This window comes from Elephantulus edwardii, unplaced genomic scaffold (assembly GCF_000299155.1).
Source record: "Elephantulus edwardii isolate Elephantulus edwardi_28Jun2011 unplaced genomic scaffold, EleEdw1.0 scaffold00032, whole genome shotgun sequence".
NCBI classification, from domain to species: Eukaryota; Metazoa; Chordata; class Mammalia; order Macroscelidea; family Macroscelididae; genus Elephantulus; species Elephantulus edwardii.
In genome coordinates this window covers 882,527-893,221 of record NW_006399782.1, presented here as the reverse complement: position 1 = coordinate 893,221, position 10,695 = coordinate 882,527, and positions in this window count along the sequence as shown.

Genomic DNA, 10,695 nt, shown 5'->3' with positions numbered 1-10,695 from the left:
GGAGAAAGATGCAACAATGAATGAATGGAAATCCAAAGTCTCTGTAAATTTTCATTGAAATTAATAATAAAATAAAATAAAAGGAAGGTTTAGTGTGAAATACAATGTATATTAACTTTATGAATCATGTATATAAACCAACATAAAATAAATTTTAAATGTATTATTATTTAGTGTGAAAGCATTGAAAAATTTCATAAACTATTATTAATATTATTACTACTAAAATGCTGTAGTACAACAATGAATGAATGGAAATCCAAAATCTCTGTAAATCTTCATTAAAATTAACAAAATAAAATTTAAAAAAGAAAAAAGAAATGCTGAGTGAGTTTGGCCCCTTTGATTTTCTGACTCCAGCTCTTTGCACATTTCATTGTAGTACTTTACTTTGTCTTCCCACGCTGCCCTTTGGAATCTTCTGTTCAACTCCTTAATATCTTGATTTCTTCCCTTTGTTTTGGCTTCCTGGCACTCTAGTGCAATTTTCAGTTTCTTCTGATATCCATCTTGGTCTTTTCTTCCTTCTCTGTCTTTGCAATGACCTTTTGCATTCTTCCTGGATAATATTCTTGATATCCTCCCACAGCCAGGGATGTGTCCTATCTCCATACTTTTTAATCTACATGAAGAGCAGATTATCTGGGATGCTGGGCTCTTTGAGTAGAAATGTGGGATCAGGATTGGAGGTAGATTCATCAACAGTCTACATTATGCAGATGACACAACCCTGCTTGCTGAAACTGAGGAGGACTTGAAGTGCTTGCTTCAGAAGGTCAAGGACCACAGCCTTAAATATGGATTCAAGGTCAACATCAAGTAAACAAAGATTCTCACCACTGGATTGATTGCCAGTATCATGATAGATGATGGAGAGATTGAGATTAACGACTTTAGTTTGCGTGGCTCCGCAATCAACACACTTGGCACCAGCAGTCAGGAAATAAAAAGACTTGCACTGGGAAAGTCTGCTATCAGAGACTTCTACAAAGTACTGAAGAGCAACAATGTCAGTCTGGAGACTAAGGTGCACCTGATCCAGGCCATGCTCTTTGCAGTTACTTGTTATGCACTGGAAAGCTAGACAATAACTCGGGATGATAGAAGGAGAGTTGATACCTTTGAGTTGTGGTGCTGGAGAAGAGACTTGAATATATCATAAACTGCTAAGATAACAAACAAGCTCATCCTGGAGAGGATGAGACCAGGCTCCTCCTTGGAGGCAAGGATTCTGAAACTTCGTCTGACATACTTTGGACATATTGCAAGGTGGGACGAGTCCTTGGAGAGAGACATCATGCTTGGGAGGGTGAAAGAACAGCACAGGAGAAGAAGACCCTTGATGAGATGAACTGATTCAGTGACTGGGTTAATGGAGATAGGTGTGTCAGAGACAATAAGATCGGTACAGGATAGAGCAGGTTTTAGGGCTGTTGTGCATAGGGTTGCTATGATTTGTAGGCTACTTGACAGCACATAACAACAACAATACTAAGGAGTCCTCTGATTGCACTTCTTACAAACCAGGTGTGTTTGTTCCTTTGATAATCTGTGCACATAATCAACACATTGTTGTCTGATCTAGTGCTAGAAGCTGAGTCCCCTAGGATAAAAGACATGAATATACACAGTGCTGCAATAATGAACTCGAACATAATAATGTTCATGAAAATGGCACAGGTCTGGGCAATGTTTAGTTGTACATGGGATTGCAATGAGTCAGTCAATGACTAGAAAGCAACTAATAAGAACATTATATAGTATTGTAAAAGGAGCATGGACAATATGGGAGTTGGCCAAGTCTAACTTCTTCAAACTTCATAAAGGGAAACTGTCCCCATCAATAACACCCTGGCCCCCAAGGCTGCTGCTGTGCCTACTTCTACTAATCATTGGATCTGAAACTCAATATTCATTGCAAATCAACTCACAGACTTGACTTTATTCACATTTGTGGAGTTTAAAGAAATAGGTTGTGAGTAGAGGTTAGGGAGGCAAATGATACTACACAGTGTAAGTCCAGGTTTAGTCCAGTAGTATCAAACTAGATTAACAACAAGGCCTAAGTCCTCAATTAGTTCAGACAGCTGCTCAGTCAACAAGTGAAAATCCAAGTTCAGTGTAGCAACACAACAGAGGCAGGAAGCCTCTGGTTTCTTCACTTATTCAGTAAACTGTCTCAAAGCAGTCACAAGTCACCTCTTCTTTCAATTGTCCAGTAATCAGAACCTTTACCCCTGACTCCATCTCTGAGGCTCTGTTAGGCTACACCTCCCTGCAGTCTTTATACAGTCAGGCTAGCTTTCTTTCTCTTATGTTCAACTCACAGCTGTTGATGATGTTGAAGACACTGATCAATGTGTCTGCCATTGAAGCATCTGGAGACCATGCCCCCAGAGAGGACTAAGTCAATGGATATAAAAGCCATTTAAAAAACTCCTAACACTACAAGTATATAGTGTTAAAGTAAAGATGAATGAAACACAATTCTTTAAGTGAAGTTAACACAAACAGATATGTATAGGAACATACTGTGTTGGACACTGTAAGAGAGATTGGAAGTCTTCCAGAAAGGAGTAGGGGGAGGAACAAAAACACATTTCCAAACAAGGAAGAGAAAGATGAAAGATAGGAACGAGCTCTTGTAAGCTAATCACAGCACATTTCCTTCATATTATTATACATTTAGGATTCTAAACTTCTTTTTCCTGGGATGAGAATTCTAAATCCCCCCTGATACAACTCAGAACAACATGACCAGAAGCCATGTTCAGCATCTCACTAGAGTCCTTACTTTGTCTGGAATTTAGCTATACTTTTCCCTTCATTTTTTCTCAAGTTTCTTGAGTCTTTTGACATCTGTCAATCTTACTTCCCTCCCAAACTTCACCAAAATTATTCCTTTTTATAGGCAAGGAATTTTAAGATGAATTTAGGTCTCCCTCCAACATGGCCCTTGGGACACCCAGGAATTCCTAGCATACTTTCCTCCAAGGAAGCACCTCAGCAGCAGGCTGTTTGGGGAGTGAGTTTATCCAGGGAGTATTAGATTCTGGAACCAAACCAAATGCCACATAGATGGCCCTCGAGTCAATGCTGACTCATAGTGACTTTATAGTATAGAGTAGAACTGCTCCGTAGTGTTTCCAGGGCTCTAAATCCATATAAAAGCAAACGGCCACATCTTCTTCTGCTGGGAGGTTAACAACCAGATGCTTCTCCAGTGTACCAGTCGTGCTCTGTAGATTTTAGAAAGACACCCTAATTGAGCAAGGAGCCTGAAAGGGATAAATGAGGAAGAGAAGAAAAGCCCTGAAGTCTTGACATTTTCCTCAGCTAACAGCTGCACTCTGACATTCTCAGGTCCCTCTGGAGACCCATTCCAACATGCATGGGATTATTTATCCCTAAATTCAAATAAGAAAATTTTTGTTATGTGCCATCAGTTTGGAACCAACTCATAGATGACCCTCCAACAGGTTTTCAGATGCTATAAATCAGCACATAGCACAGAAGCTATAAACCATCATTCTTCAGCACAGCAGCTGGTGGATTTGAACCATCTGCCTGTGGGTTGGCAGCACAACTCCTTACCCACTAAGCCACCAAGGCTCCCTAGAGATGCACATTAAATTTTTCTTTAAAAAATTATCATTTACATCAATGAACTCAAGAATTAGTTTTATTTAATAGCATTTTCTTCTAGTTTAGTGTTCATTGAAGAAACATTCAAAATCAGAAAATTCCCAGAAAAAACCCCAAAATATTAACTAAAATAGCACAACTCAAAGATAACTGCCAAGTAACTTTGTTGCTGATATTTCCAGCATTTCCCCCACACATATATATTTTCTTACAAAAATAGTATCATACTTACATGTATTTTACACCTTCCTTTTTAAACTTCACATTTTTATAGTTCTTTTCTGCTGATTAAAAATAAACAACCTTTTAAAAACTATTTTCAATGTGTCATGTATAATCTATACTTATTATAATGTATAGCTGAAAATGTAAAACTATTTTTACTAATTATACTAATATGTATACATGTAGGGAGTTCTGGTGGCCTAATGGCAAGAAGCTGCTTTGCAGTCTTGAAGGCACATGGTTCAAAGACACCAGCTGCTCTGTGGAAGAAGGATATGCAGTCTCCTCCCTTGCGATTAACTGCCTCTGAAAACCCACTGGAGAATCAGCTATGGGTCGGTTCCAACTCTAGAGTACAACAACATACATTAAACTAATGTTTATTAGTATAAGAGTCTATAAAAATAGTATGAATATTAGGATACTAATATGTATAATGTACACATATTAAAATGTATACTTGAAAAATATAGAATTATTTTTTATTATGTTATAATATGTAACTCTGGTGGCTTAGTAGTAAGGAGTTAAACTGTCAGCTCAAAGGGACACAGTTCAAATTCACTAGGTGCCCCTTGGGCGACAGTCTGCTGGAGGGTTAACCATGAATCAATTCTGACTCAAAGGTTCATAACAACATAATATATATAAGATAAAACTTGTCATTTTAATTTTAATTACCACTTTAATTGTAAAATTCAGTGGCATTAATTACAGTTGCCATATTGTGTGAACATCATCACTATTTGCTTCCAAAATTTTTTCAGCATCTCAACCAGGAATTCTTACTTAATAAGAAATTCTTATTAATCCTTATCTTCCCTTCCTAGTCCATGATAACCACAAAACTACTTTCTGTGCCTATGAGTTTATTTATATATTTCAAAGAAATAGAATCTTACATTTGTTCTTTTGTACCTGGCTTATTTTATTTAGCATAGTTTCAAGACCCATGCATGTTCTAACACAGCAACTTAATTTCTTTTTCTGGCTGAATATTTTTTTTATACCACTGTGTTTTTACTATTGTGCTGAGTTTTTAAATTGGAAGGTGTGAGTCTTCAGTTTTATTTTTCTTTTTTTCAATATTGCTTTAACTGTCCATAGTCACTTATAATTTTATATGGATTTTTGAGTCAGCTTTTCTAGTTTGGAAAAAAAAACCAACCGAAGCCCCAGCCAACCACTGTTGAAATTTGGACAGGTATTATGTAAAACTTATAGATTATTTTGAGTAGTATTGACATCTTAACAATTATTACGTCTTTTAATCCATTAAATGGAATATCTTTCCATTTATGTAAGTTTTTTAAAATTTCTTTTAACAACACTTTGTAGTTTTCAGCATAAAGCTGTTTTTGCTTCCTTAGTTAAAATTATTCCTAGCAAAATTATTTTTGGTGCTATTGTAAATAGAATTTCTCTTTTTTCATATTCTTTATTGCTTCTATATAGAAACACAATTTTTAGCATATTAACCTTACATCTTTAAGACGTAAGACAAAATTTACTATATTAATCTTGTCTCTAAGACCTGCTGAATTAATTAAGTAGACCATAGATTCTTTGTGATTTTTTACATACAAGACTATATTTTCTGCAAATAGTTTTACTTTTTCAATTTGAGTGTGTTTTACTTTTTATTATTTTAAATTTGGATATCTTACTTTTTTTTCTTTGCCTAAATTCTCTGAATAAAACTTTTAGTACAATATTGAGAGGCAGCTTTGAAAGCTATCATCCTTATCTTGTTCTTGAACGTAAGGGGAAAGTTTTCAGTCTTTGAAAATTAAATATAGTCTTAGTTACTGAGGATAACTATAACAGGACCATTACAAGCAGGTGATCTTAACAAAAAGAAATTTATTTTCTCACAGGTCAGGAAGTCAGAAGTCCAAAGTCAGAGCACTGGCTTTAGGGGATAGCTCTCTGTGTTGACTCTGGATGAAGGTCTTTGTCGCTTCAATTTTTGTAAATATGGTGCAAAACTCACAGAATATTGTTGTTAATTTTTGCTTTAAACAATCAGTTTTAATGTAATGAAATTAAAAATCGGAAATCTATTTTATGTTTACCCTTCCTGTCGTTTTCATTAAGCTTGTTTTCCTTCATTATGCTGTAATGTACCCTTGAGTCAGAACTGACTCCTAACTGACCTCTCAGTGGGTTTTCAGAGGCTGTAAAATCACACAGGAGCAGATTGCCCATCTTTCTTCTGCAGAGCAGCTGGTGGATTTGAACCATCATCCTTTAGGTTGGCAGTGTAACTCCTTGCCATAAAGCCACCAGAGCTATTATTTTCCTTCAGCCTCATGAAAATTCCTTGACATTTATTATAGGGTAAATCTGCTGGTGATTACTTCTCTAAGTTTTTGTTTATCTGAAAATGTCATTTTTAAATAATATTTGAACAGGATCTATAATTTTAGGTAATAATTATTTTTCTTTCAGAAATTTAAAGATGTTATTTCACTGGTTTCTAACTGGCATGGTGTCTGTATGTCTTCTTTATTGTTGTTTATGCCAGTTGCAAGTTTAACTGATTCCAACTGGTGGAGACCCTGTATGAATAGAGTTTTTTAATAGGATTTTCAAGACTGTGACTTTTTAGAAATAGATTGCAGGCCTGGTGTTTTGTGTGTTGTTTTTTGTTGTTGTGGTGGTGTTTTTTTTGGTGTTGTTTGTTTTGTTTTGTTGTTTTCTCTCTAGGCCTGTCTTTGAGGCATCTCTGGGAAGGGTCAGATTTCCAACTCTTTTGTTAGTTGCCAAGTGCTTAACTCTTTACACCACGAGGGACTTTTACTGTTATTGTTTCTGAAGTGAGTAGATGAAATGAAATCTGTGTTGCTCTCTATATAATATTTCTTCTCCTTTTTCCCATTATGACTAGCAATTAGATCAGGATATAGACTGGTATAGTTTCGTTATGTTTATTCTATTTTATGGTATGTTTATCTTCTTAGTCCTGTGTGCTTATTGTTTCCATCACTCTTGGATTATATTTGGCCATTATTTCATCAGTACCTTTTTTACTGTCCACTCTGGGGCATCAGTTACAAGTACACTAGGCAGCTTGACACCTCCTAAGAGATCACTAAGCCTTTCTTCATTCTTTTGTCCTCTTGTGTTCTTTTATGTGCTTCAATGTGGAAAATTGTTGTTGCTGATTTTTAAGTATATTGACTTTTTATTTTGCAATGTCTATTGACCAAAAATGGAGATCAATAATAGCAATAATGATCTTCTACCAATAACATAAAAATCATATTTATTTTATTTCTCTTATTAGATTTTTTCAACTGCACCAAAATCCATTTGGTTCTTTATTATATAACCTTCCATTTCTGCCTGCATTATGTTCATTTTCCATTAAATCCTTGAGCATTCTTTTATTTGCTGTTTGAAAGTCCTTGTCTGCTAACTCCATCCTTTTGTCTTTTCTGGGTCTCTCTATTGTTTGGAATTCTTCTCATGGGTCATATGTTGACCCTTTGTACGTGTCTACTGGATGTGCTTGGGTTTATGCTGACTCCTGAGGCAGAGAGAGAGAGGAGGAAAGCAAATGAGGAAGAGTGGATTGATCTTCACTGAAGAAAGGTCTCAAGGACAGAGAGTCTGTCAGTGTTTCTGGGAGCCACAGCATCAATGCCATCTCTCATTTAATGTCACTCTGAATGAAGTTCACAAAGTCCTCTTACCTTTATTATTTTCTATAAAGTACACAACAACATCCTTCCCTGTCAGTTGGGATAAGTAGCTCTGGTGGCCTAGTGGCAAGAAACTGCACTGCAATCCCAGAGGTACATGGTTTGAATCCACCAGATGCTTTGCTGGAGAAAGAGGGGCAATCTCCTCCTGTACCTGTCAGATTTGATTTGATGGTACACACACATACACAAATAATAAAATTAACCCCCTCAAGCCTCCCCTCCCCAATTACCAGTTTACAAATGAGGTCATGGGTGCTTGGGCCAAATTAATTGTTTGGCCAGAGTCATATAAACACAGAAGACTGAGGCCATTATTCATTATTTTAATAGACCTATGACCTCTTCCATTCAGTCATTTTGAAAAATAGCTGAGATTTCTCATATCAAAAAGGTTTGATTGACAGTAAACAGCAAATGCTGGTGAGGTTGTGGAGAGATTGGAATCCTTATTTACTGCTGGTGGGTAAAATAATAAACTAAGGAAGGTGGTCTGGCACTTTTTCAAAAAGTTGGAAATTGAAATATTTTTTGACTCAGCAATTAGGAATATATTAGGAATATACCCTAAACAAACCAGAGCCATGACTCAAACAGATGTATGCACATTCATGTTTATTGCTGCGTTATTCACAATAGCAAAGAGATGGAAGCACCCCAAGTGCCATCAACAAACAAATGGATAGAAAAACTATGGTTCATTCACACAATGGAATTTTATGCAGCATTGGAAAAACAATGGACTCTTAAAACATTACACAATATGAGAGATCTGGGAGGACATTATGATGAGTGAAATATCTCAATCACAAAAGGACAAGTACAGCACCACACAGACATGGGGAGGTGATTGAGGAGAAAATGGGAAAAGAGTGGATAGATAATGAACACTGCATTGGAACAGATGAGGCGAAGAATTGTCTGAAAGGAATATAAGATTAGACATTATATGTATGAGAACAATCTGGAACAATCTGCACTGCAAGGTGGGCAGGGGAGAGGGCAAGGAGATGGCAAAGAAAATGTGCAACAATGAATGAATGAAAATCAAGCCTTTCTGCAAACTTTTATTAACAAATAAATCAATCAAATGAATTATTGCATTGGAGGGAAGTTCACTATAGAGGTAAACCTCTCTCAGTAGTTCTGTAAGCTGGCTGTATCTCCTTTGTGAAATTATTTAAGAAAGCTCCTACATGCTACATTGAGTCACTAATGGAAAGTACGGCAGGCAGTTCACATTCACCAGCCATACTGCAGGAGAAATGCACAAGATTCCGGTCCACCAGTTGCTCTGTGGGAGAAAGATGGACAATCAACTCCCATACGATTTACTGCCTCTGAAAAACTGCTAGAGGGTCAGCTAAGAGTTGGTTCCTGGTAGGCAGCACACAACTCCTGATAAAGATTTACATCTTCATAAACCCTATAGAGGATTGGTAACTTGGTATCAACTCTACAGCAGTGGGCTTGGGTTCTGCGTTTGCTTTTTTGTTTTAATCTGTGTTAGTGTAACAAGCGGTGTACCAGAACTATGCTGGCATCTGTGTGCAGGGAGTCCATGAGCTCTGTGACGACCTTTTCACATCTGCCCCGCCTTCACACTGAGTACTCTTTGCTTCCCTGCCACCCTGGAACTCTGTATTGCCACTTTTTAAACCTAGTCAAAAACTGTTGAGCGATTTGTACCTAGGGTTTGTTTTGGTTTGGTAGTATAATTTGAACTCGAATTTTTTTTTCTTTTTCAAAGAATTATCAAAATAGTATCAGCAATAATATCTCTTGTGGCACTGCTTCTTCTGAATCCAGCTTGAATTTCTTGCAGTTTTCTGTTGCTGTACTGTTCCAGCCATTTAAAAATAATCTTCAGCAAGATTTTTACTTGCATGTGATATTAATAATATTGCTAGATAATTTCCACATTCTGCTGGATCACCTTTTTTTGGAATGGGAAAAAATATAGATCTTTTCGAGTCAATTGAACAGGTAGCTGTCTTCTAAATTTTTTGGCATAGACTGGTGAGCAGGACGTCATATGTTCATTGTCCAAATGAAGCAAGGAACACTGCACGGTTTAAAATCAAGAACAGTGTGCATCAGGGTTGTATCCTTTCCCCCGTACCTACTCAATTGACATGCCAAGCAAATAATTTTGAGAAATTAGACTTTATGAAGAACTAACTTCTCAGCCATGGCAACACCCCCAATCCTGCCAGGCTCCGCCTACAAATTCTACTCTCCTGCCGTTGAGGCTGAAACTCTCTAGGCAGGTTCTGTGCTTTTTGTCCATATTTCACTCTTAATATCCTTTCTGCCACCGACGCCCACCTTACCTCCTCAGCACTCATTTAACTTCCATTCATTTCCCCCTCCCCAACCTCGCTTACCTGCTACCTCCTCTGATAAATCTTTTCCCTGTCTCAGCCACTCCTGACCATTGCCTCCAACTCAGGAGAATTCCTCTTTTTTCTATGTTTTACAGCACGTTTCTTATTCCTCTATTATTTAATCCCTCATGGACTGCCTGCCTGCTGATACATTTTTGTACATACTTGTCCCCACTGTGGACCTAAGAGCTCTTTGCGGTCATGGGTAACGAATGCCGTTCTCACCTGTTTCTTCAGAGCCCTTGGCACAGCTTGTAAACTACAGAGGACAGTTGGTAAATACTGTAGTGAACAAAGAGAAAGAGGTCTCAGCAGTCCAGGCTAGGGAAAATGAGAAATCCTGGCTACCAAATGAAGGGAGAAAAATCCTTCCATGGTCATCACCTCTTGAAGGAAGACATCCTCTTGAGGTCATCTTTTGCAAGATCTTGTGCCATCCCATTTCCTGGATGCTCACAATTCTATTTCTTTTTCTGCCACTCATGTGCCAGTTTGTTTAAGTGTGATGGCTTGCCTATTGCTATGATGCTGAAAAATAGGCCACCAATAAATATTTCAAATACCAGCAAGGTCACCTATGGTGTTCAGGTTTCAGTGGTGTTTTTAGACTAAGACAAACTAGGAAGAAAGGCCCAATGAACTATTTCTAAAACATTTGGCCTACTTATAACTACAGTGAGCTCTGGTAACCTAGTGGCAAGAAGCTGCACTGCAATCCCAAAGATGTTGTT